This window comes from Lithobates pipiens, unplaced genomic scaffold, assembly GCF_037356315.1.
Source record: "Lithobates pipiens isolate NorthernLeopardFrog02 unplaced genomic scaffold, aLitPip1_a1.2 Scaffold_3, whole genome shotgun sequence".
Taxonomy (NCBI): Eukaryota; Metazoa; Chordata; class Amphibia; order Anura; family Ranidae; genus Lithobates; species Lithobates pipiens.
In genome coordinates this window covers 96883925-96909863 of record NW_027507790.1, presented here as the reverse complement: position 1 = coordinate 96909863, position 25939 = coordinate 96883925, and the positions used below count along the sequence as shown (strand labels likewise).

General features: G+C 44.8%; 1 protein-coding gene across 10 annotated transcripts in view; it reads left to right on the top strand.

Annotated features, from left to right (window-relative positions):
* Positions 1 to 25939, top strand: part of TAOK3 (TAO kinase 3) — a 401409-nt gene that overhangs the window by 15231 nt on the left and 360239 nt on the right. For 4 of the 10 annotated variants that reach the window (XM_077462074.1, XM_077462071.1, XM_077462065.1 and 1 more), the window contains exon 2: positions 21062 to 21121. The exons of 3 other annotated variants lie outside the window; for them this stretch is intronic. The gene's annotated coding sequence lies outside the window, so the exon portion shown is untranslated. Of the gene's footprint in view, positions 1 to 5217; positions 5368 to 21061; positions 21122 to 25939 lie in introns of those variants that run through there. 3 more of the 10 variants (XM_077462073.1, XM_077462067.1, XM_077462069.1) reach the window with 2 other exon arrangements.

Below are 25939 nucleotides of genomic sequence, written 5' to 3'. Positions count from 1 at the left end.
CCACCCCCTTTCCTGGCCGGCCGGGTAGCGTGCTCGGATAAGGGTCTGATATGGACCTGGGGGGGGACCCCCACGCCGATTTTTCGGCGTAGGGGGTTCCCCTTTAAGTCCGTACCAAGTGACGGGGCCAGCGACGCCTCCTTCGCTGGCCCTGGCTACCTGGCGAAGCGCTCAAAATGAGCGGACTTTCCTCCGCGTGTGTGGGCGAGTCCGTTCATTTCAAAAGTACGGCGGATAGTCCGGCGGACTTAGTACGCCGTATCAGTCCGCTGAAAAATGTGTGGGCAAGTAGCTCGTTCGGAAAGTCCACCAGACTAAGTGCGCCGGATAGTCTGCTACGTGTACGCGGCATAAAATTTAGTTTTATTTGATTTTTCTTAAACAAAAAGTAGAAAATATTTTTTTTTTTTTTTATATTTCATTTTTTCAAAATTTTTGGTCTTTTTCTATTTATATCGTAAAAAAATAAAAATTGCAGAGGCAATCAAATACCATCAAAAGAAAGCTCTATTTGTAGGAAGAAAAGGACGCACATTTCATTTGGGTACAACATTGCATGACCGCGCAATTACCAGTTAAAGCAGTGCAGTGCGAAATTGTAATAAGACCTCTGGTCCTTAGGCTGACAATTGGTCCGGGGCTTAAGTGGTTAAGAAGCGTCTAGCGCCGCACCCACTGGCCGTGAGCTCCATGAGCATGATCACAGGTCCCGTGGACTCAATGTCCACGGGGATACCTGCAATCGCCTCACCGAGAGGAAGAACGGGGAAATGCTAATGTAAACAAGCATTTCCCCGTTCTGCCCAGTGACACTGTCACTGTATCGGGAGCGTTAATCAGTGTCGTGTCACACATAGCCCAGACTCCCCCACCCACAGTTAGAATCACTCACTAGGGCACACTTAAACCCTACAGCAACCCCCCCCCCCCCATGGTTAACCCCTTCACTGCCAGTCACATTTACACAGTAATCAATGCATTTTTAATAGCACTATGTAAATGGTCCCAAAATAGCACCAAAAGTGTCCAATCTGTCCGCTATAACGTCGCAGTTACAATAAAAATCGCTGATAGCCGCCACTACTAGTGGAAAAAAAAAAAGTATTAATAAAAATGCCATAAAACTATCCCCTATTTTGTAGACGCTATAACTTTTGTGCAAACCAATCAATAAACGCTTATTGCGATTTTACCAAAAATATGTAGAAGAATACATATCGGCCTAAACTGAGGAAAAACTATTTTTTTTCCCCAAAATTGGCGCTTTTTTGTTTATAGCGCACAAAATAAAAACCGCAGAGGTGATCAAATACCACCAAAAGAAAGCTCTATTTGTGGGGAAAAAAGGCCATCAGTTTTTTGTTTGGGAGCCACGCCACACAACCGTGCAATTGTCAGTTAAAACGACGCAGTGCCGAATCTGGTTCTTTTGCCAGCCAAATGGCCCGGGGCTGAAGTGGTTAAGCAGTGATAAATTATCACCGCTCAATACACGGACAGACAGCTTGGTTAATGCTAATAAAATAAAGTGTGTGTGTGTGTGTGTGTGTAAAATATATAATATTCGATCGAGCTAGGACGTTCATAATCCCCTTTCCTCCTCAGATCCCCCAGTATTTTCTCTATAAACTCCCCGGTTCTCCACCTCTGAGCTGGTGAATTCTGACACACATCACCAGTGAAGCGCTGAGATCAGAACTTCATAAACTGGCCTATCTGTGCCAGTCAATGAGGATTCTCAGTGTGCGGAGATCATCGGCGGGAACATGTTCAAACAGGTTCTCCCCCAATTATCTCTGTTTCATAAACGGTTTATGGACTGTGGACTGCTTCATAAACGGACGCAAGAGGCTTTTTTGAATCACGGATTTCAAAACCCACAGTGAAAAATGTCAAATCTCACATCAGCATGTTCAGGCGCCCTTCATTTCAATGCCACCTAAAAATGCGGTGCGATTCTGCCTTGATTGTTATGCGACAAATCTCGCTGCAATTCCGCAAACCAAATTGCGTGACGTGTTGTCCAAAAAATGGTTCTGGAACTTCTTTTGGGCATCAGAATCGGCACTGTGTTCTTAGGTGCCATTGAAATGAATAGTACCTGGCGCTCTCGTGTGCGATCTATTTATTCATTTATTTATTTTTTTATATTTTAACAGCACCTCTTAGAAAATGCAAGCAGAATTGCTGCGTTTCTGCCCGTGATTCAAAATGCACTACATTTGCAAAACATAGGTTTGATGCCATTATTTTCAGTGGCCCCTAAAATGCTGCGTGATTTAACACATGGCGCATTGCGTAAAGCTTGATGCCTAAAAAAGCTCCTGCTCCTTATATTGCGACAAACTTCACGCGATTTGTTGTGCGACAATCGCGGCAAAACCGTCTGTTTTGGATTCAGTTTAAGGCTTCATTCAGGCTGGCATTGACACTAGTTCCATGTGCAGGCCACGTTTGGTATTACACCTGCATCCACCCTATGCTGTATGCAGGCAGGCTATAAAGTAGGATGCAGATGGACACAGCGCCTAGAGGCGATTCAGATCGCATTGTGCGCTATACAAGTATTTCATTCATTCATTCAGATGTAGCAGTTGCATGGACACTGTTACATATCAAAATTTGGTATGCATGCAGAACGCACACTGCCCTTGTTAAGAATTTTGACATGCAGTTTGGGTGGACTCAGGAGCAATAACCAATGGGCCTGGGCACGGAATGGTTATCAATACTCAATTTCTGTGAAGCTTTGGTTTGGAACCTCTTAGTATTACACTAAAGTAGAAGTGCATAGCGGACGGACAAAATCTGTCTGTTGTCATTCAGTTATCACTGCTTGTCAATATCATCTGGTTGTTTTTTTTTTTGGCTTGTTTGAGTCTTCCCTGTAAGTAGCAATAAATCCCTAATCATGCAGTGACTGCCTCTAGCATGGGATCTGAGCAACCGCTGTCCTTATGGGTTGTCTTTAATAGAGGAAGTGGTGTTGTTACAACACCCTTCTTAAACTTCTGTGCAGAAAAATCTCTAAGCTTTGGTGACTCTACCAGCTAATATCAGTTTTGGATGATGTTGGCAATTATTTATACTGTTCTCTTTAGGCTGGTACACATGAGCCGAATATCAGCTAGTTCAACAGAAACCTTCAGCCCATGTGTACAGCTGTCCTTTTGCTAGAAGGCGGTATGAGGGACATGCTCTAAAACTAGCATCTGATCAGCGCTTGCAGCCAATGACTGTGAGTGAGCACTGTTTTGTGTGTTTTTGTTGTAGGACAGGACCCCATACATCATACAGTGGCTATAAAATCTCTACACACCCCTTTTAAAAAGCAGGTTTTAGGGATGTAAAAGAATATGACCAAGATAAATCTTCTGAATTTTTTCCACCATTAATTGGACTACTTCTATTCTGTGAAATTCATTTAAAAACAAACCAAAATCTTTAGGCACTTCAGCTCTGTGTGTATGTGTGTGTGTGTGTGTATGTATGTATGTATGTATGTATGTGTATATATATATATATATATATATATATATATATATATATATATATATATATATATATATATATATATATATATATATATATATATATATATATATATATATATATATATATATATATATATATATATATAATCTCTCATACATTTTTTACTTTATACTGCTAATGGTGGTGAATGATGACTTGTAATGGGACTGCGATAGTGCGGCGGACAATGTGACACTAACTGACGCTGGAGAGGACTGCCAAAGACATCAATACTGTGATAATACTATTCACTGTACTAATGATACTGGCTGGGAAAGGGTTAATCTCCCTAGGGGAATCAAGGGCTTAAAGGATAAGTTCACCTTTTCATAAAAAATAATCACATTTATTTTGCAGGTAAAAAAAAAAAAAAAGTGCATTTATTTTTGTTGTAGGAGCCTGTAAAGCATTGCACCAGCGATCAGCAGATCATTGATGCCATACAGGTTTCCTGCAGATCTGTCAGTGTATAGGCTTGCTCGTACCTCATACGAGGGAGCCAATACATGCTGACATGGCTCACAGCGCAGTGGGAGTTCATTTAAAAATTACAAGCTGACAGCCGCAAAGGCTACCGGACTTTGTAGTTTTCCATTCACAGAGCGCTGTTAATGAGTGATGTGGACGGGTCAGCAGAGTCCCTCATGGTGACTTTCTCCCGTCTTCTTTTTTTTTTTTTTTTTTGATAGCTAGTAGGTGGGGAAGATTCCCACTAGCTGGTACAGCGGGAGGTGTGAGGGCAGGTGCATTCATAACATGTTACACCCTGAATATGCTTGTGTCCTAAACCTGGAAGTAGGTAGTGACATAACTGGTATGTCACTATGCCTACAACAACTGCCCACCAAGGAGGGGCGGCAATAAAAAAAAACTAAAATATAATGGTTGCATAAATATACACATTTTTAAATTTTATGACCGTATTCAGTCTTTTGGAATCTTTGCCCACTCTTCCTTGCATTAGTGTTCCACATGTGTCAGATTACGAGGGCATCTCCTATGCAAAGCCCTCTTCAGGTCACCCCACAGATTTTTCAATCGGATTCAGGTCCTGGCTCTGGCTGGGCCATTCAAAAACTTTGATTTTCTTCTGGTGAAGCTCCGTACACATGGGCCGAATGCCGGGCAACCCTGGCCGGTTTATAAGAAACGTCTGACGTTCAGCCCGTGTATAAATGCAGCCGGTTTGACAGAAGCTGACAGTTTGGCCGGCTTCTGTTGGGCGAGCATGCTGGAAAACCAGCAGCTGACCGGCTCCTGATGGCGGAGAGGGCTGATAGGAGTGTTGTGGTGGAGGGTTGTCTCACCACTAACGTCAGATCGTTCATACAATGTCTCCGACCTAGCTGACGGTGTTTATTTATTTTTATTTTTAAGTTGCATTGTACAAGTTAGGTCACATTAAAGGTGGTGGGCAAAAAAAAAAAATTCAGAAGTAATTTTATCTTGGTCTGAATGTTTTACATCTCAAAATCTTGCATTTCTACAGAGGTGTGTGAGACTTTTTATACCCACTGTAATACTGACTGTCCCTGTTGAAATGCAGTCCCCACTACTTCTCTCTGTGTCGCTGAGAAATATCGTTCTAACTCACGTAAAAGGAAAAGAAAGTTCAAGCCAGGAAGTTGACTGAAGTAGGGGAAACGGAACAGAGTTATTCAAGCACATCGCTGTAGAGCTGTAGTAAGTATTGAGGCTGGCTGACCTCTTGCTGCTATAGAGACTGTCTGTAGGGAAGACCCTGCAGCTGTGTTAGGCAAAGCTTCAGCTCAGAAATAAAAGAGAACATGGACTTAGGTGTGGCCGCACTAGATTTGTTGCTCTGATTTTCTGGTATGTATGCTACAAAACTGACTAACGATGATCTGTCCTTGTGTTTTTGATCTCTTTGCATTTATTTCACTTTTCTTTAAATTTAGTTTGTTAACTTTACTAACTGTATCAGCGGTGCCATTCATTTCATGATTTTTGCACTGGGAGAGGTTGAACGCAGTCACAGCTGTAGAGAATAAATCTGTATAGATAGCTGCTTTCTTCTCTGTAGGGTGTGTCAGATACTTACCACTGATCTCTATTAGAAATGCCTTCAGATTTGGTGTGTTTTTTTTTTTTTTTTTTTTTTTTTTTTTTATTATGTTTTATCAGTACAAAATGTAAAATGAAGGGGTTTTTAAAAATATAAAGGCTTAGTCTGCTTTAATTCTGTAACATAAAAAGACAGCATTCTATGAAGTGCTTTACTTGAAAGAAGTATTTTTAATTTTTTTTTTTTTTTTAAGATAAAGGGTGTTCTGTACTTCTAAAACCGCAAGGGTCCTGTGCGATGTGTACTAACGGGTGAATCCAGAGGAAGTGTGTGTGTGTGTGTGTGTGTGTGTGTGTGTGTGTGTGTGTGTGTGTGTTTTTTTTTTTTTTTTCTTATGTTCTCGTTACTAGCGAAGAACTTGCTGGAGAGGCCTAGACTGATACCAGCATCTTTATCACCTGTATGCATGGCTTTAACACACAACATGCCATGCTCTACTGATATTTAGTTATTCAGTGTTCTCAGAGCCAACAGTAGGTAAACTTCCCAGGCAGGTTTACTGAACCATGTGAAATGCATTATATAAGGTCTGCTTGTTCTGTGACAATTAAAGCCAAGTGCAGATCGGACACAGGACACCCTCTGGGTTTTGTAATGACAGTCTTCTTATTGGCACTTAAAAATGTTCAGACTGTTTAGATCCTGTGTCTGTAGTTTTAGGTTTATGGCATGAGCAGCTAATGTGCAATTGTCTTGTAGCACGTTTACCATCCATGTCCAATAGTTTTGCTAAAGGACTGTGCATCATAAACTGCCATTCTTCCCTTTTTTTATTTTTTTTTTATTTTAAGCCCATCTCTGGAATTCTTTCTGGTGGGTTCCTTCTGGTGTCCATGTCACTTGCAAGACCTGTATGTTTCCTATTGACTTTCCTGCAGCTTTCCTTTGGCTATCCAGTGCCAAAAGTCGTCTCAGGATCCAGACAGGTGATGTCAGTACAAGGGGGCTGCAGAGGGAGGTGATCTTGGGTGTATCTGCAGTGCTGGATTAGCAATCCACTGCACCAAGAAACGATACCGCAAGGGACCTGGACAGAGAACTTGGGTAAAACGCCCTCCAGAATAGGTTAGAGGTGTGGGTGTCATATGTTGCCCAGAATGGAGCCCTAACAATGGTTGCTTTTTATTTACTTATTTTTCTTTTCATCCACATCCGATCTACATGAAATCTAGCGATGGCTAAACTGTTTTTCTCAGGGTGAAAGTTTGGGCGCTGGCAACAGCGGGTTATGCCAGTGTAATATGTTTGCTGAAATTGTGACTTGTAGTCGTCTTTGGGAGCTCATGTGACAGGGAGGAATACAGAAGCACATTTGAGATATAGAGAGCATTGCTACCATTTCACAGGAAGTGCGTACAATGGACTTTCACGGCAGGATCTCCACATTGTATTTTGAGGCAAACTGCATGTTTTAAAAATCTTGTAAATGGCTCCGCCATGCATTTTTTAGTTCAGGCCAGATATTTGTCTCTTAGACAGAGTGATACCCCACTTCTAGATCAACTAGTCACTGATGAGCAGGGCCTTATGCTCTCTTTAGGTCACTTTTGTACCATTGCAAAGTTAACCTGCAGCTTCCAGGCAGAATAGGCTAGCCTACAAACATTTTGGCCATAGATGGAGAAATTTGGCAAGTTGTGTTTTATAAAAAAAAAAAAAAAAAAAAGTACCCTTGGTGTCTATCTCCTACCTAGTGCTTGTCACAACTTTTGTTATCCATCATGCACACTGTATGCCCCTTAAATTGCAGAAAGTGTCATAGAGAAAGCCCGGCCTGCCCAAGATGTGTTGCTTATTCTGCTGATCACTTACATAAGTTCTGAATATGCCCCAAACTAGTGCATTACTGGAATGGAATAATGTTTTAAAACAGGCATTTCAATTGGTTCAACATAATGATCCTTTGACCTGCATATTGCGGTTCTCAGATGGACTATACATGCCCCATGCTCAAAGGGCTATCTCTAGACTATTTTTTCTGGCTCGTAAATAAATGTGTTTTGCTGACCTGGATTGCCCCAATGCCCCCCACCTTTTGAGTAATGGGGTTCACAGGTTAACTATACCCTGCTTAACCATGTGCGAGCCACCTACCATACATTTACTGTGGCAGGGCGGCCGCTCTGTGCCAGATCACGTACCTAGGACGTGATCTGACACTTCCAGGTCTGGGGCGACCCGCTCTTACACACAACAGGAGCCCAGTGGCGGCTACCGCAGACTTTGTCTGCCGTCACCCACCGATGCCACAGGCAGAATGACAATCTACCTATATAAACAAGGCAGATTGTCTTTCTGTCAGAAGAGAAGGTATTGATCCTGTGTTTCTGCAAAGCAGGAACATGGATTTTTGCCTTCCCCCCCTAGTCAAATCATCTCCCCCCCACAGTGGGTAAGCACAACCTAGGCACACAGTTAACCTTTTGATTATCCCCCTGATGTTAACCCCTTCCCTGCCAGTGTCAGTATGGTGACCGTGCATATTTTTTAGCACTGATAACTCGATTAGTGTCACTGAAAAGTGTCAGGTGTTTGATTTGTCCTGCCCCAATATCGCAGTCACTGATCGCCACAATTACTAGCAAATGTAAAAAAAAAAAAATTTTTTTTTTTTAAATCCCATAGTTTGTAGACGCTATAACTTTTGCGGAAACCAATCAATATATACGCTTATTGGGATTTTTTTTTTTTTACCAAAAACATATAGTAGAATACATGTTGGCCTAAATTGATGAAGAATTTAGATTTGTCAATGTAATGCCGTATCGCAAAAAAATGGCCTGGTCACGAAGGGGGTAAATCTTCCAGAGGTCAAGTGGTTAAAGAGACTTATTTCGAAGCATCGGTATACTTCACTCAAGGTTGTGTGTTATTTTTTTTTTTTTTTTTTTTTTTAATCAGGTTTTTATTGAACACATAGATATACAGCAACTTCCAGTGCACAATTACAACTATACAGCTTTTGCTTGCTAATGTACATACAGATGTTACATCATCACACTTCTCCCCCCTCTGGTCCTCTGCCCCACCATCCGCCCGCATACCTCTTAAGGATACCACATTTATCTTGTCATACCTGACATAGGCAATCTGTTTTATAGACATTGTAGAAGTCTGGACATCACTAGCTCGTTTGGTCTTAACCCAGGTGAATCCAGCCATCTTGACCATATGCGCTCAAACCTGCCCGGGCATCCCCTGTGCTGGTAGGTATATTTTTCCATTATGAGGGTGTTACCCATATGCTACCATATATTGCCCATATGCGTTATCCAGGCCGCCCTGGTAGAAGCACCGTGGATTTCCAGCCCATTAGTAGGAGTTTTCTTGCCTGGAATAGTGCCCTGGAGACCCTGACCGGCTCCTCAGGAATTGCATCCTCCAGGACCCCTAGAATACAGCATATAGGGTCCATAGGTATCTGCATTTGAAGCACCACGTTGAGTGTGTGAGTTACCTCTTTCCAGTACCGGTGGAGCTTTGGGCAGCGCCACAGGAGGTGGACGAGGTTCCCCCCCCCCCCATGTTGCCTGCACCTACCGAACAAGGGGTCTGCTAGCCTGCCCATCTTGTATAGTTTGACCGGTGTGTAATGTGCTCTCAGTATTAAATAGAGTTGGGAGACTTTTTGCGCCACATTCAAGGAACACAAGTTTATAGCTTGCAGGGCTTCTTCCCACTGTTCTCCCATGACATGGCTTACGTCACTTTCCACATTGGCATTGCTTTACAGGGTTGATCTCGCAAGTACCTTGCTAGCAGCATCTGGTAGCATTGGGATATCATTCCCTTTGTGACGTCCGAGTAATGCAGCTCATGGTACACCGGGGTGGGTGACAGTACCCATTTCCCTGCGTCCCCTGCGCGGCCACTGCGTGTCGCAGCTGCATATATGGGAAAGTCATGGTTTTAGGAAGGTTAAATTTAGTTTGTAAGTCTACCAAATTCATCAGTTTACCGTCTCGGAATATGTGGGACATCATTGTCACACCATGGGCTCGCCATCTTGGGTCTGGCTGTAGTTTATCTAGCTCTGCATATGTGTGGTTGCCCCATATTGGACTATATTCTGTGAATCCCTGTACCCCCTGGAGCTGTCTGCCCTTATTCCAGATTTTTTTTGTATCATGGATGGTGTTGGGGTCTGTTTGTTAGAACTCTTAAACATTTGAGCTTCCAGTCCCATAGGGATGATCTCCGCTCCGGACGCATGCAGCATCAACTTCGCAGTCGAGCCCATTGGTTCATGCGACATGGAACCTACCAAGTGTTGAAGCTGGGCCATTATATAGTACAGCCAAGGGTTGTGGACCGCGAACCCCCTGCTGTCCTTGATCCTAGGGGGCTTTGTATTCTACAGTAGCCTCCGGAATAGGGTATTTACCACTCTGAAAATTTTAAGGTGTATTACTACCGGTGAGTTATGGAGGAAGTATAACAGTTGGGGCATTAGGATCATTTTTATTAGGTTGGCTTTTTGTGCCAGTGACATCTTAAGGTTATTCCACGTATTTATCCTGTCCCGGAATCTCGACAGCAGTGGACATATATTGTGGGAGGAGTATTCCCCTATTCTGGGTGTAATTTGTACCCCTAGATACTTAAAACTGGTTACTACTGGTACTGGACAGGATTCCGTGATTGCGACATCCCCTCCATCTAACATCATTATAGCTGACTTAGACCAATTTATGGTCAAGCCTGTGTATCCACCAAATTTTTCTATTATGGACATTACTTCTGGAAGGGTGTGCCTGGGGTCCGCCAAGATGTCGTCTGCGTACAACATGATTTTCTCATGGATGGCCCCATATTTGAATCCATGAATTTGCATATTATCTCTTATGAGTGCTGCAAGTGGTTCTATCACAATTGCAAAGAGCAGGGGGGACAGCGGGCACCCTGCCTCGTCCCCCTGCCCCGAGCAAAAGCGTCTGACATCTTATCCGCTACCCTAATGTTCGCCTGCGAGAATGTGTACAACAGCTTAACCCATGCAACAAACCGCTGCCCAAAACCAAATTTAATCAACACCGCCCATAGATGCCTCTAGCCTATACTATCCTTATTGGTATCAAGAGACAGGAGAGCCCTACACCCCCCCATTATCTGCCTGTAGTTGAATATTGATAAACAATCTCCTGAGGTTCGTTACCGTGGATTTTTGAGGCATAAAGCCGGCCTGATCTTGGTGGATAATAGTGGATACTATCCCATTGACCCGGGGCGCCAGGACTTTGACAAGGATTTTTACATCACTTTGTAGTAATGAGATAGGCCTGTAGGAACCCGGGTCAACTGGATCTTTCCCCGGTTTCAGCAGTAAAATTATATTTGCTTTTGTCATGGACTCGGGGAGAGTACCTTCCTCCATGCATGCATTAAACACCTTCAAAAATTCAGGCAATATATGTTCCCCATATTGTGTGTACACATCCATAGGGATACCATCAGCCCCAGGCGCCTTACAGGTGGGGAAGGAGCCGGCCGCCAGTTTTAGCTCCTCAAGAGTTATTGGGGCCTCAAGTCACTCAAGTTTTTAACAAAATATTGTACCCTTGGTTACAGGTTCCTGGTTTAGTCCCACTATCTCTGGTATCTCTGCCGCTATTACAATGCTAATTTAAATTCTCTAGTTATTTATGCTGACCGAAAGGTCCTTAGCTCTACACAGTGGTTTGGCAAGCATATTGGGAGTTTATAGTAGTAGGATGGCTAGTTTTTTCATTGTTTCTTTTCTTTTTTTTGTTCTCTGGTTTGTTAGTGTGCATTGGGTATTCCTTACTACAACATTGTTTAATCCAAGTAAGAACATTCTCCTTGGCATGTAATATTTGTTTTATTCAAAAATCCCTAGATGCCTCACTGTTCATCATCAATGGCAGTTTTTACTTTGTAAATCTCTTGAAGTTGCTTGCTAACACCTGAAATATGTAATGACATATACTGTTGTGCAGTTTCCTTTTTTTGTAATTTTTTTTTTTTTTTTGGGTCGAATGTAACATGAAAAACCAAAAATGTTGTGAATGACTTTTTAAATTTAACATCTTAACAACATGATCTGCGTAGAGTTGTAGACCCTTTTTTTTTTTTTTTTTTTTTTTTTTTTTTTTTTTGTTATTGCTTGGTCTTCCTTTTTGGTTTAAATAAACTCACAGTTGGAGTTGGTCATGACCTTTTGTAACTGTTTTTTCTTTGTCTGGTTATGAGTTTCTCAGTGAAATGGGCAGCTGGGAAGGGCCCCCCCCGCCACTGATTGCAGTGGTTCCTGGGCTCACCCTTCCCTCTGGGGAGCTTGGGAATGCAGTAACATCCATTCCCTGATCTCCAACCTAGGCAATGGATGAACATGGAAGCGAAGAGAATTTTGTCGCCTTCAGTTTCAGTTGTTTTATTCCCAAGCTGGGCAAACAGCTAAACAAGCAGGATCTGAGCTTGCTTAGCTACAGTGGAGGGCAGAGATGACATTTGGGGGCTAATAGATCCCTGTCCCCTGCCTAATGGCAATAGTTAAATGAGTAAAATAAAAAAATAACATTTTATATTGAAAATATTATTTAAAAAAAAAAAAAGCGCCCCTGTTGCCCTGCGTGCTCACGCAAATGTAAATACGCACATAGGGCTCGCATTTGTATGTAACAATTGCACCATACATTTGAGGTATCTTTGTAAATGTTGGGGTGGAAGAAATGATTTTTAGGGCTATTCACAGTGAACTCTAAACTGATAACCTGTAAAGGCTTTTAAAGCATCAAGATTGCGCGGTTAAGTTACTTTAATTGATCATTTTTTAGATAAAATGGGAAGAAATAGCTCTCTTCATTTGTCTGGCATTTCATAGAAAAGCTTGTCTAAACAAGTGCATTTTCTGAAGTTCTGCATCTGAAAGTGAAAATCGTTGGTCTTATGCAACTGAGCAGTATGTTTGTGGGGGGTGTGGTGTGTGTTTTTATTTTATTAATTTTTTTTCTCCTTTTTCTTTGCATCAGAAAACGCCTACTAGTAATTGACAGGGAAATGTTAGTGAGGAGGAACCTAAGGGGATATTTGATATGATTGCAACAGATGTTTCACAAATGTGCTTGAGCTGCCACCAACATCTAGTGATACATAACCCTGTTTGTAAACGGACAGCCTCTTGCTTGAACGTAGACTGTGACTTTGTTTTAGGTCATAAAATCTAAGGCAGGAAATTAGGATTAGGAAATAAGGAAGGATTAACTAAACCCAAAATGTGCATTATTCCTATTTTCTGATGAGTCTGAAGAGCATTGCACCCACAATCTGTAGATTGCGGGTACATTGTCGAGCTCCTGCAGACTTTGTCTCCAGCTTGCCTGTACCCCCGTACAGACAGTTACAAAGCTGGAGAAATGTTAATGAACTGAGAGCTCTCATATATACCCTTGCAGTTAATTCAACACTAGAAGCCGTATGCTACGGTGGAAGATGGGACTTATAGTTTGTTCATTCAACCAGATTGCTGTGAATGAATCATGCAGCTGTGTGGGCTGAGCCCCGCACAGCCCTACTGTTTGAGAAGTGACAGCAGGTGTGGGGAGAGAATCCCCTTCCTGCTGTCACATGGCAGGGATTGGGGTGGGGGGGGGAACCAAGAGCATGTTACACATTATACCCTAAATACTTGGTAGATTTATTTATTTGTTTTCTACAGGAGCCCGTAAAGCATTGCACCCATGATCAGTGGATTGCAGGTACAGTGTTAGGCTTCTGAAAAAAATGTATACTTAAATCCACATACAAAAACCTATATAGTAGTGATAATTTTGTATCCATGAAGCACACCCAGGAATGGAATAATAAATTGTTTATGTGAACTTCAAAAAATTGTGTCCTAACCAATTCTAAAAGGGGGGGGGGGGGGGAATTCTCCTTTAGTCCTTTTTTAAAGTGGCATTCCACCCAAAAATGGAACTTCCGCTGTCTGGATTCCTCCCGGTGTCACTTTCAGGGGGGGGGGAGCATATGCCTTTCTAATACAGGTAAAGATTGCCGCAGTATTCGCAGCGATCAACGCCATGTCCGGCCCCTCCTCTGTCTCCACCGCTATCTTCTGGGAGACACACAGGTCCCAGAAGACATCGGGGACCACTCAGAATGAGCAGAGTGACTCTAGCATACACAGTAGGTAACCAGACTGTGAAGCCGCAAGGCCCCCACAGCAAGCGGCACCAAAGCCTGTCCGTTCAGGTGCTGAGCTGTGGCCCGGCCCTGCCCCCTTTCTCTCCTCATTGGCTGGCTGACCAACTTTGACAGCAGTGGGAGTCAATTGCGCCACGCTGCTGTTTCAGCCAATTAGAAGGGGAGTCCTGGGTAGCTGAGACACTCCTGGATCTAGATGGGGCTCAGGTAAGTATATGGGGGCTTGGGGGGGGGGGTGTGGCTGCTGCACACAGAAGGCTTTTTATCTTAATGCATAGACGCATTAAGATAAAAAAAAAAAAAAAAAAAAAAAAAAAATTCTGCATTTACAAACCTTTTAAAACTTAAGCATCACAGCTAATGAATCTATACTCTCCCTCCAGCAACTCTGTACTAGATTAACGCACTCATAGTCCATTGAGAACTACAAATTTGTCTGCCCAAGAGGCAGATGAAACTTGTATTTCATTCTTTCACAGATCCCCCTGAATACACAGCATAGCTCTGTGGGCAGAGCCAGGCCAATTTTTTAATCCTGCAGTCATCTTGTAGGTCCAGTAATGTCACAGGTCCTTCCTCTTCTAGTGCAGAGGTTGGCAGTCCTTACCAAAGTAGAAAAAATACACTAAAAAGAAAAAACTAGCAGTTGAGCCAATCAACCGTTTAGTATAGCCCTCCAGCTGGCTATTGGTGATAATTAGACAAGTCGAAGGGTGCTGCTGCTCTCTACAGATCCTCTGGGTGTCAGGAACACATCTAGACAAAAGTTAAAAATAAAAAACATTGTCAAACTAACATTGTGTGAAGATAGATACAGCGTAAGTACTCCACTGTGGCTGCACTCCTAAAAACACCTCAAGATCTCGACAGGGGAAGGGGAAGCCATGGATGTTCAACCTAACACTAGGACGGCTTTGCACTCTTTTGTGTTTTGTCTTACCAAAGTGCAAAACGTTGCTGACATAATGACCATATGAGTGAGAATGTGTTGCAGTACTGTGAGCCCAGGCTGTGAAAGGCCAGCATGATGAAGCCGGTTAAATGTCACGGTTATTCAGCTGGCAAGAGGTGATGGCGCAGGATTGACAGGTAGATGCATGACAAAAGTTTGGGAATATTTACTAACCTGACAGCTTATTATTCTAAATAGGAAACTTTCATTTCTCCTATCACCTTCCAGGATGGCACACCTGAGAGCTGAGGGTTCCTCCCTACAGGAAACCCAATCAATTGACAGCTTGTTATAAGGCCCCACCCTTCCCCTTGATCCCCAGTATTGATTGTGTTTCTCTAGAACCCAGCAGTATTTTTGTTTTGTTTAAAGACCAAATGACCGGGAAGGGTCAGATGGTCCCCTGTTGAGACAGGTTCTAGGGAGACCGGGTAGGGCTGAACTAACCTGCAGGCTTGTCCTTCTCACAGGTCGCCCCCAGGCTGCACCAGCGCTCTGGCCACAGGGAGTGGGTGCTATCGCTGCATGTGCATAAAACGCAGCCGCCAGCCGCTCTTCATTGCTGGTAATCATCTTGCAGAAGTGCTGCACTCAAAGCCTCACTCTGGTACACGGCCGGAGGAACAGTGGGACCCAGAAGTGCTAAAAACCACTGGGAGAACGGCACAAAGAGTGGCGTGGAGAGACAGAGCAAGGTGGCGAACAGCGGCTCGCTGTACTAGCCCCACAAGCAGTACCAGCAGCCCAGGACACAGCCGACTTCCTCATGGAACAGGAGGCAGGGGAGGCGAGTGACTAGAAACCCCCCTTGGGAGGGGGGGTAATGGGGTGAGAGGTCCTGGCTTCTACGGGACTGAGAATTTCTCGACCTGCCAGAACAGGCTGGGCTTCACCAATCACCTTACACCCCCACCTCCAGTACAAGCCCACAGTTAGGGGGAAGACAGAGTAAAATTACATGTATGTTCTGTCTCCTGTCTTAATCCCCCTAGCGGAACCCAGGAGAGCCCCGATAAACAGCCTCTAGCTGTAACGGGGCATAGCGCCTCTAAGAAATGTGGCTACTGTAAGGATACACTCCCAAAGTCCCATTTGAAACCCTTCTGCTATAAATGTATCAATAAATTAGCAATGAAAGAGGCTTCTACGCTGATAAAAATGTTTTTCAGCCTATGTACATGGAAATTCTGGCAACAGCCAAGTCTTTCCGTGAAACAGCTGGACAGTCAGCAGCCCAGGGTCCTGACCCATAGGAGCTTTCCCATAGAGAAGACACATCCTCCCCAGGAGAGCCTCTCTGGAGGGGGACCTAGTGCTCTCATCCGGCTCTCAGTCACTCCCTCTAGCTCAGGTAGAGGAAGAAGAGGAGGATGGGGGGGGGGGGGGAATAGAAAGCCAGGTCGGGTCAGACTACAGCTCCGATGGGGAGGTGGATCCAGACCAGCTAAGCGAGATACAGGAAGATGTAAGGTTAAGACACCTCTTCTCCCTGGATGTGCTCCTACAGGTGATATATGCCAGGAGGAGATTCCAGAAACTCCTAGAGTAAGGTATACAGGGGGCTGAGCAAGGCTCAATCCAGGGTGTTCCCACTCCATAAATCCATAAATGATCTGATCCTACAGGAATGCAGGGAGCCTGAAAGAAGAATTGTCAGACTGGAAAAGGAGGTTTCCCTTTTAAAGAGGGTGACGAGGAGACATTCTTTAAGCTCCCAAAACTGGATGCCGTTCAGTCTCAAATCGCCAAGCAGTCTGACCTTTCCTTTTGAGGATGCAGGCAGTTTTAAGGATCTGATGGACTGTAGATCAGAATCCCTCCTTAGAAAGGCTTGGGATGCTAATACATCAGCCATGGGTCCAGCCTTAGCAGCAGCCTGTGTAGCCAGGAACGCAGATTTCTGGGTGGAGAAACTGACCAAACGCCTGTCACAGGAATCCAAATCGGATGACATCCTTGACTCCCTATCAGTGATAGGAAAAGCTGTCGCTTACCTTGCAGATGCCGCACTTGAGTCCGCAATATTCTCCGCTAAAAAGGCCTTATTAATTAACTCGGCTAGAAGAGCTATATGCCCTTACAAACCACTTTGACCTACAGGTAAGCCTAGATTAAGGCTTACCTGTAGGTCCAAGAAATATCTCCTAAACCTATACGGTTTAGGAGATATTTGCCCGAAGACAGACAGGCACCGCTGTCTACGGCGCATGCGCCGTAGACAGCGGCACGCAGGCGCACTGAGCGCGACATTTCCAATAATGGAGCTGCCGCGCGTGTTGGCTCCCGTGCGCATGCGTGGGAGTGACGTCATCGCGGCTCCGCCGAATGACTGCGGCGGAGCTGCGAGACCCCACCGAAAAGATGGATGCACCGGACTACAGGGGACAACGGTGACATCGCTGGCTCCTGTGTCAGGTAAGTGACACATAATGGGCTACTATGCGATGCATAGTAGTCCATTATGCTTTGCCTTTGCAGGGAATGAAAGATTACTTCCTCTTTAAGGCCTGGGAAGGAGATGTTACATCAAAGGGTAAACTATGTGGCCTTCCCTTTCAGGGTTCATTGCTGTTTGGCCAGGGCCTGCACAATGTTCTATCTAGGTCCTCAGAAAAGGGTAAAAAATTCCCAGTAAAGCCCAAGAAAGAGAAAAATTTAAGAATTTTTCTTGGCCCCCCGGGTCAACCGCAGCATAGAGCCAAAAAAGATCCCAACAGAAGGTGGGGCTATGGTAGGGGAAGGCAAAAGAACAAATTTTTTTTTTCTCCCCCCAAGGTTGGCGCCAAAGAAACTAAGTGATGCAAAGATGAGGGTGGGGGGTCGGCTGTCCCACTTTGTCCCTCAGTGGGAAAATATATCAGACAGCAGTTGCATCTGCCAGATCCTGCAAGAAGGTTATCGCTTGGAATTTTCGTCAAAACCCCCCCTCTATGGTCACCCTTACGCCCAACTCAGGGAGGCCTTCATGATGACACTGGATCTAAATCATGCCTACCTGCATGTGCCAATTCACATGGGTCATCAGGCATTGTTGAGGTTCGCAGTAGTCATCGGAGGGGAGATTTTTCACTGGCAGTCTAGAACCCTCCCATTTGGCCCAAGGATTTTTACAAAAATCCTAACAAAGGCAGTAGCCTTTATGCATAGGGTATATCTCTGATTCCATACTTGGACTACCTACTGATCTCCAGACCATCAGTCACCCAGGTCAGATCAGATACCAACAAGGTAATGTCGGTTCTGGAAAACCTGGGTTGGATAGTCTGCTCGGATTATCCTCCCTCAAACCAGAACAGGTCAAGATCCTCCTAGGCTACATAGTGGACACCAAACTACAGAAGCTCTTCTTGCCAAAGGACCTAGTGGAAAAACTAGCTTCATCAGTGGGGAACTTAATAAAAAAAAAAACACACTCCAGAAGGAAGGTGTTAAGAACCCTAGGTCTGATGTCAGCAAGTATACTGGCCATAGTCTGGGCGCAACTTCACTCAAGGGTCCTTCACTTCTTCCTTCCCTCCTAGGACAAAAAGAGGGAGTCCCTGGATCAGGAGATGTTGCTCACCCCTCAGGTCCTGTCCTCCCTAGAGTGGTGGACAGTACCCAAAAACCTAAAGGGAGGCAGACCATGGGAGTAGTGGGATCCGGTAAAAGTTGCCACCAATGCCTGTTCCTGGGGGTGGGGGGGGGGGGGGCGTGAAGCCACCTAGGAAAGGAGAAATCCCAAGGTCAATGAAACAGATCGCTAGGTTGGATGCCATCCAACTACAGGAAGCTCAAAGCAGTTGGGGAGGCTCTGAAAGCCTTTCGAGAAAGCATCATGAGCATGGAGTTTCAAGTAAGCTTCAACAACGCAACTGTTGTAGCCTACTTGAGGCACCAGGTCCAGACCCCTTCTTGGGAGATCCTGGACTGGGCTGAAGGAAAAGTTCTCTCCATGTCAGCTGTCCACATAAAGGGGACAAGTAACACAGAGGCAGACTTCGTCAGCCAATAAGGCAGGGGGAATGGGAACTGAACCCCAAGGTATTTCAAACCCTGGTGCAGCACTTCTGAAACCCAGAAATAGATCTGTTCACCAACCGGCAAAACTGGAAGGTAAAGAGGGAGTTGAAAGGCTTAGATGCCCTGATTCAGACCTGGCAGTGCAGGTTGGCATGCATACGCCTTTCCACCCCTAGCACTGATTCCGTGGGTCCATCAGAAGCTCAGCTCAGCCCATCCCCAGGCCAGCTCCTCCTGATAGCACCCTGGTGGTCAAGGAGAGCTTGGTTTCGCAAGCTTAAGACCCGTGGCGGAGCCATGGAAGCTCCTGAGCATGCCGGATCTTCTCAGACAGGGCTCAGTACTACACCCAAGGCCGGAATTTTTCCAGCTGAGGGCCTGGTTAGTGAGTGCCAGATCCCAAAACGTACAGGCTGCTCAGAAAGAATAAGTACCCTGCTTCTGAGCAGAAAACCAGTGACTAAAAAGATTCATTTGGAAGACTTTCTGTTCCTGGGGAAAAGATTACTTCCACCACTGTTGCAGTTATCCTGGGGTTTCTCCAAGATGGAGTAGACAAGGGCCTAGCGGTCAGCACCCTTCGGGTTCAGATATCGGCCCTTTCAGTCTATCTTGATACAAGACTGGCAAAGGAAGACCTCATTAAATGTTTCTTGGTGGCCAGGGAAAGTTTCCCCAGTCTAAAAATGCATTTTCCTACCAAAGGACTTGAAGGGTGTTTAGAGGCGTTATCTAAACACCCATTTGAACCTATAGAGGAGCTTCCCTTTAAGTTTCTAACCTAAAAAATATAATTTCTCTTAGCAAGTACCATGGCCAGGAGGGTTGGGGACCTGCAAGGGCTGTCCATGAAGGAACCCTTCTTATTGATACGGCCAGATAGTCACTCTCAGGCCAGACCCTTTGTATCTACCAAAGGTAGCATCCTTATTTCATAGGACGCAAGATATAACATAACATTGCCGTATTTTTGTGATATAACAAAATTGAGAAAGGAAAAATGTCATTGTCTAGATATAAGAAGGTGTCTCCTATTTATATATATATATATTCTCATATTTACAAAGAACAAAAGAGTTTAGGAGAGCCAATCACCTACTAGTTTTTAACGCTGGTCAAGGAAGGGACTTCAGACTTCTAAAGCCTCATTCTTCAGATGGATCAGAGGAGCTATCTCCCTGGCTTATGAGAGTTCTGGTGTCCCAACACCAGCAAAGGTTAAGGCCCATTCAACCAGGTCACTAGCAACTGGGAACAAATCCGCAGTGTGGTCACCTGGTCCAGTCAGGATACTTTCCTGAAGCACTACCGTGTGGAAGTGTTGTCACAGAAAGGCTTGGCCTTTGGCTGGAAAGTCCTACAAGCTGTGGTCTCACCCTGCAGGTAGGCCTATGGTTACTTGTTTATCCTCTCAGGTGTGCCTTCCTGGAAGGTGATAAGAGAGAAACCTACGTTAGACTTACCGGCAGGCAGACCTACTTCCCGATTTGTGGATGGAAAAATGAGCTGAACACTAGGCGGTGAGTACCTAATGTGGAGTGATTCTCCTTGTGAACCGGTTAGGGATTAATTTATTTCAAACTGGGGTTCAAGGGGAAGGGTGGGGACTATAACAAGCTGTCTGTTAGGTACCTGGTAGTAGAGCCCGACCTGTAGGAGAAGACCACTCTTACAATGCTGGTTCAGGAGCCACTGGAATGGGAACAGTGGTCTCGTGAGCACAGTGGGTAGGAGTGCCTGATGGAAGTTGTAGTGGCCGGCACAGGAACGGAGCGGAGATCCTCCAGGGATGGCTGGTCTGCAGATGACTGCAGGCAGAAGCGGTCAGCAGGCTGGATGGCAGAAGATGCAGATACAGCGGCAGCTGGAGCTGGATGAGAAGGCTGGAACACAGCAACACAAGATAGCAGGCAGTAGGCAGAGTCAGACAGTCCAGGTCGGCAGGCAATAGGCAGAAGCACACAGCAGAACAAATGGCAAGGTCAGACGGTCCGGGTTGGCAGGTGATCAGGCGAATGAGGACGGCAGAGTCGGTAAGGCAGGCAGAAGTTGAAAACAGTTCACAGCAGAGTCAGGCAGGCTGGGTTGGATTGGAGAAGGTAGAGAAGTCAGACGGAACCGGGTCAATACACAATCGGCAAGACTGATTCAGGTAACACTGGTACAGAGCTTGCATACAAAACAGTGTAGCTGAGGTACTTTTAAAAGTTAACGCGCGCTCCGGCGCATACTGGTGGGCAAACATTGCTGCATAATTTGGGAAGTGTGCCCCTGATCGGTACTGGCATGTCCCTGACGCTGTCAATTGATTGTGTTTCCTGTAGGGAGGAGCCCTCATCTCTCATGTGCGCTGTCCTGGAAGGTTCATAGAAATACCGTTACTGGTAAGTTTAACGTAGGTTTTTGTTTGCAAATATTTAAAAATTGTAACCAACAACAAGAATGAGTTCTTGCATTTAAAGAGCACCTGTCATTTCAGATCCATCATGAGAGCGCCTTTTAGCGGGCATCCACTCACCTGCTGCCAGCAACGCCCCTCCCCTTGTGTCATTGCTGCATCACCAGCCGTCCCATTAAAGTGAATGGAACTGTCGGTGAGTCGACAGCGTGTCAGAGGAGGAGCCAATGCAGAACAGAGATAATTGCTCTTTAAAAAATTATGATTTAAATCGAGCCTTTTCACTAGTGATTTAATTTTTGAATTTAAATTGACTTGATTTAAATCAAATCCACCCTGCTATTAAATGCTTGTCATTGTTTAACCGGTTGCCGACCGACTCACATCGATGTACTTTGGCAGAATGGCACGACTGGGCAAATGGGCGTACCTGTATGTCCCTTTGAATTTTCGCTTTGCCATTGCGTGCACGCAGGTGGCGCCGCGCGCCGGCCGGGAGCTCCGTGAGTAAGGTTGCGGGTCCCGTTGACTTGATGTCCGCGGGGATACCCGTGATCGTCTTACGGAGAGGAAGAACTGGCAGATGCTAATGTAAACAAGCATCTCCTCGTTCTGCCTAGTGACAGTGTCACTGATCATAGCTCCCTGTGATCGGGAGCTATGTTCACTGATGTGTTACAGCTAGCCCATCCCCCCTACAGTTAGAACACATCCCTAGGACACACTTAACCCCTACAACGCCACCTAGTGTTAACCCCTTCACTGCCAGTCACATTTACACAGTAATCAATACAATTTTAATTGCACTGATTGCTGTATAAATGGGAATGGTCCCAAAATCGCCGCTGTTATTAGTAAACAAAAAAAATTAATAAAAATGGCATAAAACTATCCCCTATTTTGTAGACGCTATAACTTTTGCACAAACCAATGAAACTCTTATTGCGATTTTACCAAAAATATGTAGAAGAATACGTATCTGCCTAAACTGAGGAATTTTATATATGTGTGTGTGTGTGTGTGTGTGTGTGTGTGTGTATATATATATATATATATATATATATATATATATATATATATATATATATATATATATATATATATATATATATATATATATATATATATATATATATATATATATATATACATATATACATACATACATACATACATACATACATACATACATACATACATACATACATACATACATACATACATACATACACACATACACACACATACACACACATACACACATACACACATACACACATACACACATACACATATATATATATATATATATATATATATATACACACAAATTTTTTTTTTTTTTGTTGCTTGTTTATAGCGCTAAAAATAAAAACCACAAGGGTGATCAAACACCACCAAAAGAAAGCTTTATTTGTGGGGGGAAAAAAAGACGTCAATTTTGTTTGGGAGCCATGTCGCATGACTGCGCAATTGTCAGTTAAAGCGACGCAGTGCCGAATCACAAAAAGTGCTGTGGTCTTTGGCCAGCAAAATGGTCTGGGGCTTAAGTGGTTAAGAAATAATTGAGTCTTTTTATGCTAAAAATACCTTGTTGGTTACAAAAACTGATTTGCCATTGCCAAATAGTTAAGAGCCAGTTCACACCTGTCCAGGGTGGTGCGTTGTGTGTTAACTAGCACATTACTGAAGTGCACTTTAATGCTTGTTATAGCGCGTGGTGATGTCATCCATTGAGAAAATTCTAACATGGCATGTCACAATGCATTCATTTTAATTTGACTGTATTAAAATGTAACTAAAGGCAAAACTCCCACAGAAGTGGTGTTACCCCTTAAATTTCTGGTTGTTACACCCACACAAACAAATGATTGATTTTTATTTATTTTTTATTTTTCCCCCCTATTTCTTCAATCTTGTAATGCACTTACCTTATCGTTTTTAGGGCTCATGCGCATGGGCAGTTTGACTCATACAGCATAAAAACCTGTCCTTTTTTGCTGCTTATATGCCACTGCCAGCAGTCATTCAAAATCAGTGACGGGCTGAAAAAAGGGGTATATGGACACTGTTCTGAGCAGTTGTGCTTTGCGCTAAAAATGGTTGGTGATGTAGACCCCAAACTTTAAATTCCTGCTTTCGCTGCAATTGCCTCTGAATGCATATACAAGTTTCAGCCTTTTATTGATTTTTATAGGCTGCAGACAGCAGCTGTATGCTGTACATGTGCTTCCTGGGCACCCACGGAAGCCAGGTTTTTATACTGCATGAATCCCTAGCCTATAGTACATTTAGGCCCCTTTCACATGGGTAGACTGATAAGGTCTGCCTGTCAGTTTTTTTTTTTTTTTTTTTTTTTTTGTGAGATCCGATTGGACCATCCATTGCCCCCCTTGACCGCTGACATCTGATACTATGCGCTAAAAACAGACGGATGGTTAGCAGATTGGATCAGATGGCAGCTGGGTGTAAACGGGCAGGTGATCTTTTTACTTACATCTGACAACCCATAGAGGACAGCGGGCGGTGTATGTGTCTGTTCTGCATAATTGGACACGGACAAGCCATCCGCCTGTTCAGTGGGGGTCAGTGGACAGATTCCTGGCTGCGGAGGTAGGCTCCTGGCGGGGTCCAACCCAAGGGGCCTTAAGCGTATATTTTTCTTTATTGGTAATAGCCCTCTTATTTTTTAAAGAACACAGGGAGAACCCTTTCTGTCACTGCATGCTTGGATTGAAGACTTTCTTATTTTTCCCCTGATATAAACTCTTTCGTATGTTAGCATTTTTTTTATCTTTAAAGTACTGTATTATTTATTTATAACGTAGAGATCATCTCTTCTCCATTGCTTTTGAAGCTTGTTGTCAGGTTTGTAATTTGCATGAAAAGATCATATACTTCAGCAGAGTGTTGTCTCTTCTATTGTGTATATGTTTACTTTAACCACTTGCCGACCGCCGCACGCCGATGTACGTCGGCAGAATGGCACGGGCAGGCATAAGGGCTTACATGTACGTCCCTTGCCTCCCGCGGGTCGGGGGCCCGATCGGGCCCCCGCCCGGTGCCTGCGGCGGTCGGTATTCGTTCGGGAGCGATTCCGGACGAGGGGACGGCCATTCATTCATGGCCACCCCCTCGCGATCGCTCCCGGCGAATGAAATTGTCCGGTGACATCACTTCCTCTCCTGTAATGTAAACACAGGAGAGGAAGTGATGTATTCTCTCCTCCGTGTCGGTAGTTTTCGTTCTGGCACCGAGGAGAGAGCATCGGTGAGTTGCACAAGCACTACACTACACAGTAGAACATGCCAGGCACACTCACACCCCCCCTTTACCCCCCGATCACCCCCCAATTACCCCTGCCCCCCCCAGTCACAGTGACACCAATTGCTTTTTTTTTTTTTTTTTTTGCATTGGTGTCATTTGTGACTGTAATAACTGTTAGGGCAGTTAGGGTTAGCCCCCTTTAGTTCTAATGTGCCCCCCTAACCCCCCCCAATAAAGGTTTAACCCCGTGATCACCCCCCGTCGCCAGTGTCACTAAGGCAGGGTTCACATTGCAGCGGTTTATGAGAACGAATGTGATTCGCACTGCAGTGCAAATCACATCCGATCTCTGTGCGATTCGAGTTCAGCCATTCGCCGCAAATTCGCACGGGACCCTTTTTTTTGGCCCGCAGCAGAATCGGATCGCATGGGTGTTCACACCATGCGATCCGAGTTTGCAGATCGCACTGCGATATGCGAACTGATCTGGGGGGTGTCAGTAACATTTCACTGACACTCCCAGCAGTTCGCATAGGGCAGTGTGAACTGCCGCCGGGAGGCATGCGATGCGGGAACCCGCCGCGGATTCGTGGCGTTTCCGCATCGCTCCAGTGTGAACCCAGCCTAATAAGCGATCATTTTTCTGATCGCCGTATTAGTGTCACAGGTGACGCTAGTTAGGCAGGTAGGTATTTAGGTTCGCCGCAGCTTTTTATAGCGCCAGGGACCCCCATATACTACCGCATAAAGCCCCCTGATTGCCCCCTAGTTAACCCTTTCACCAGTGATCACCATATAACTGTTACAGGTGACGCTGGTTGGTTAGTTATTTTTTTATAGTTTCAGGGCACCCGCCATTTATTACCTAATTAAGGTTTAACCCCCTGATCACCCGGCGGGTGTCATTTGTGACTGTAATAACTGTTAGGGCAGTTAGGGTTAGCCCCCTTTAGTTCTAAGGTACCCCCCTAACCCCCCCAATAAACGTTTAACCCCGTGATCACCCCCCGTCGCCAGTGTCACTAAGGCTGGGTTCACATTGCAGCGGTTTATGAGAACGGATGTGATTCGCACCGCACTGCAGTGCAAATCACATCCGATCTCTGTGCGATTCGAGTTCAGCCATACAGATAGTATGGCTGAATTCGTGTCGCACCCGCCGCAAACTCGCACGGGACCCTTTTTTTGGTCCGCAGCAGAATCGGATCGCATGGGTGTTCACACCATGCGATCCGAGTTTGCAGATCGCACTGCGATATGCGAACTGATCTGGGGGTGTCAGTAACATTTCACTGACACTCCCAGCAGTTCGCATAGGGCAGTGTGAACTGCCGCCGGGAGGCATGCGATGCGGGAACCCGCATCGCTCCAGTGTGAACCCAGCCTAATAAGCGATCGTTTTTCTGATCGCTGTATTAGTGTCACAGGTGACGCTAGTTAGGCAGGTAGGTATTTAGGTTCGCCGCAGCTTTTTATAGCGCCAGGGACCCCCATATACTACCGCATAAAGCCCCCTGATTGCCCCCTAGTTAACCCT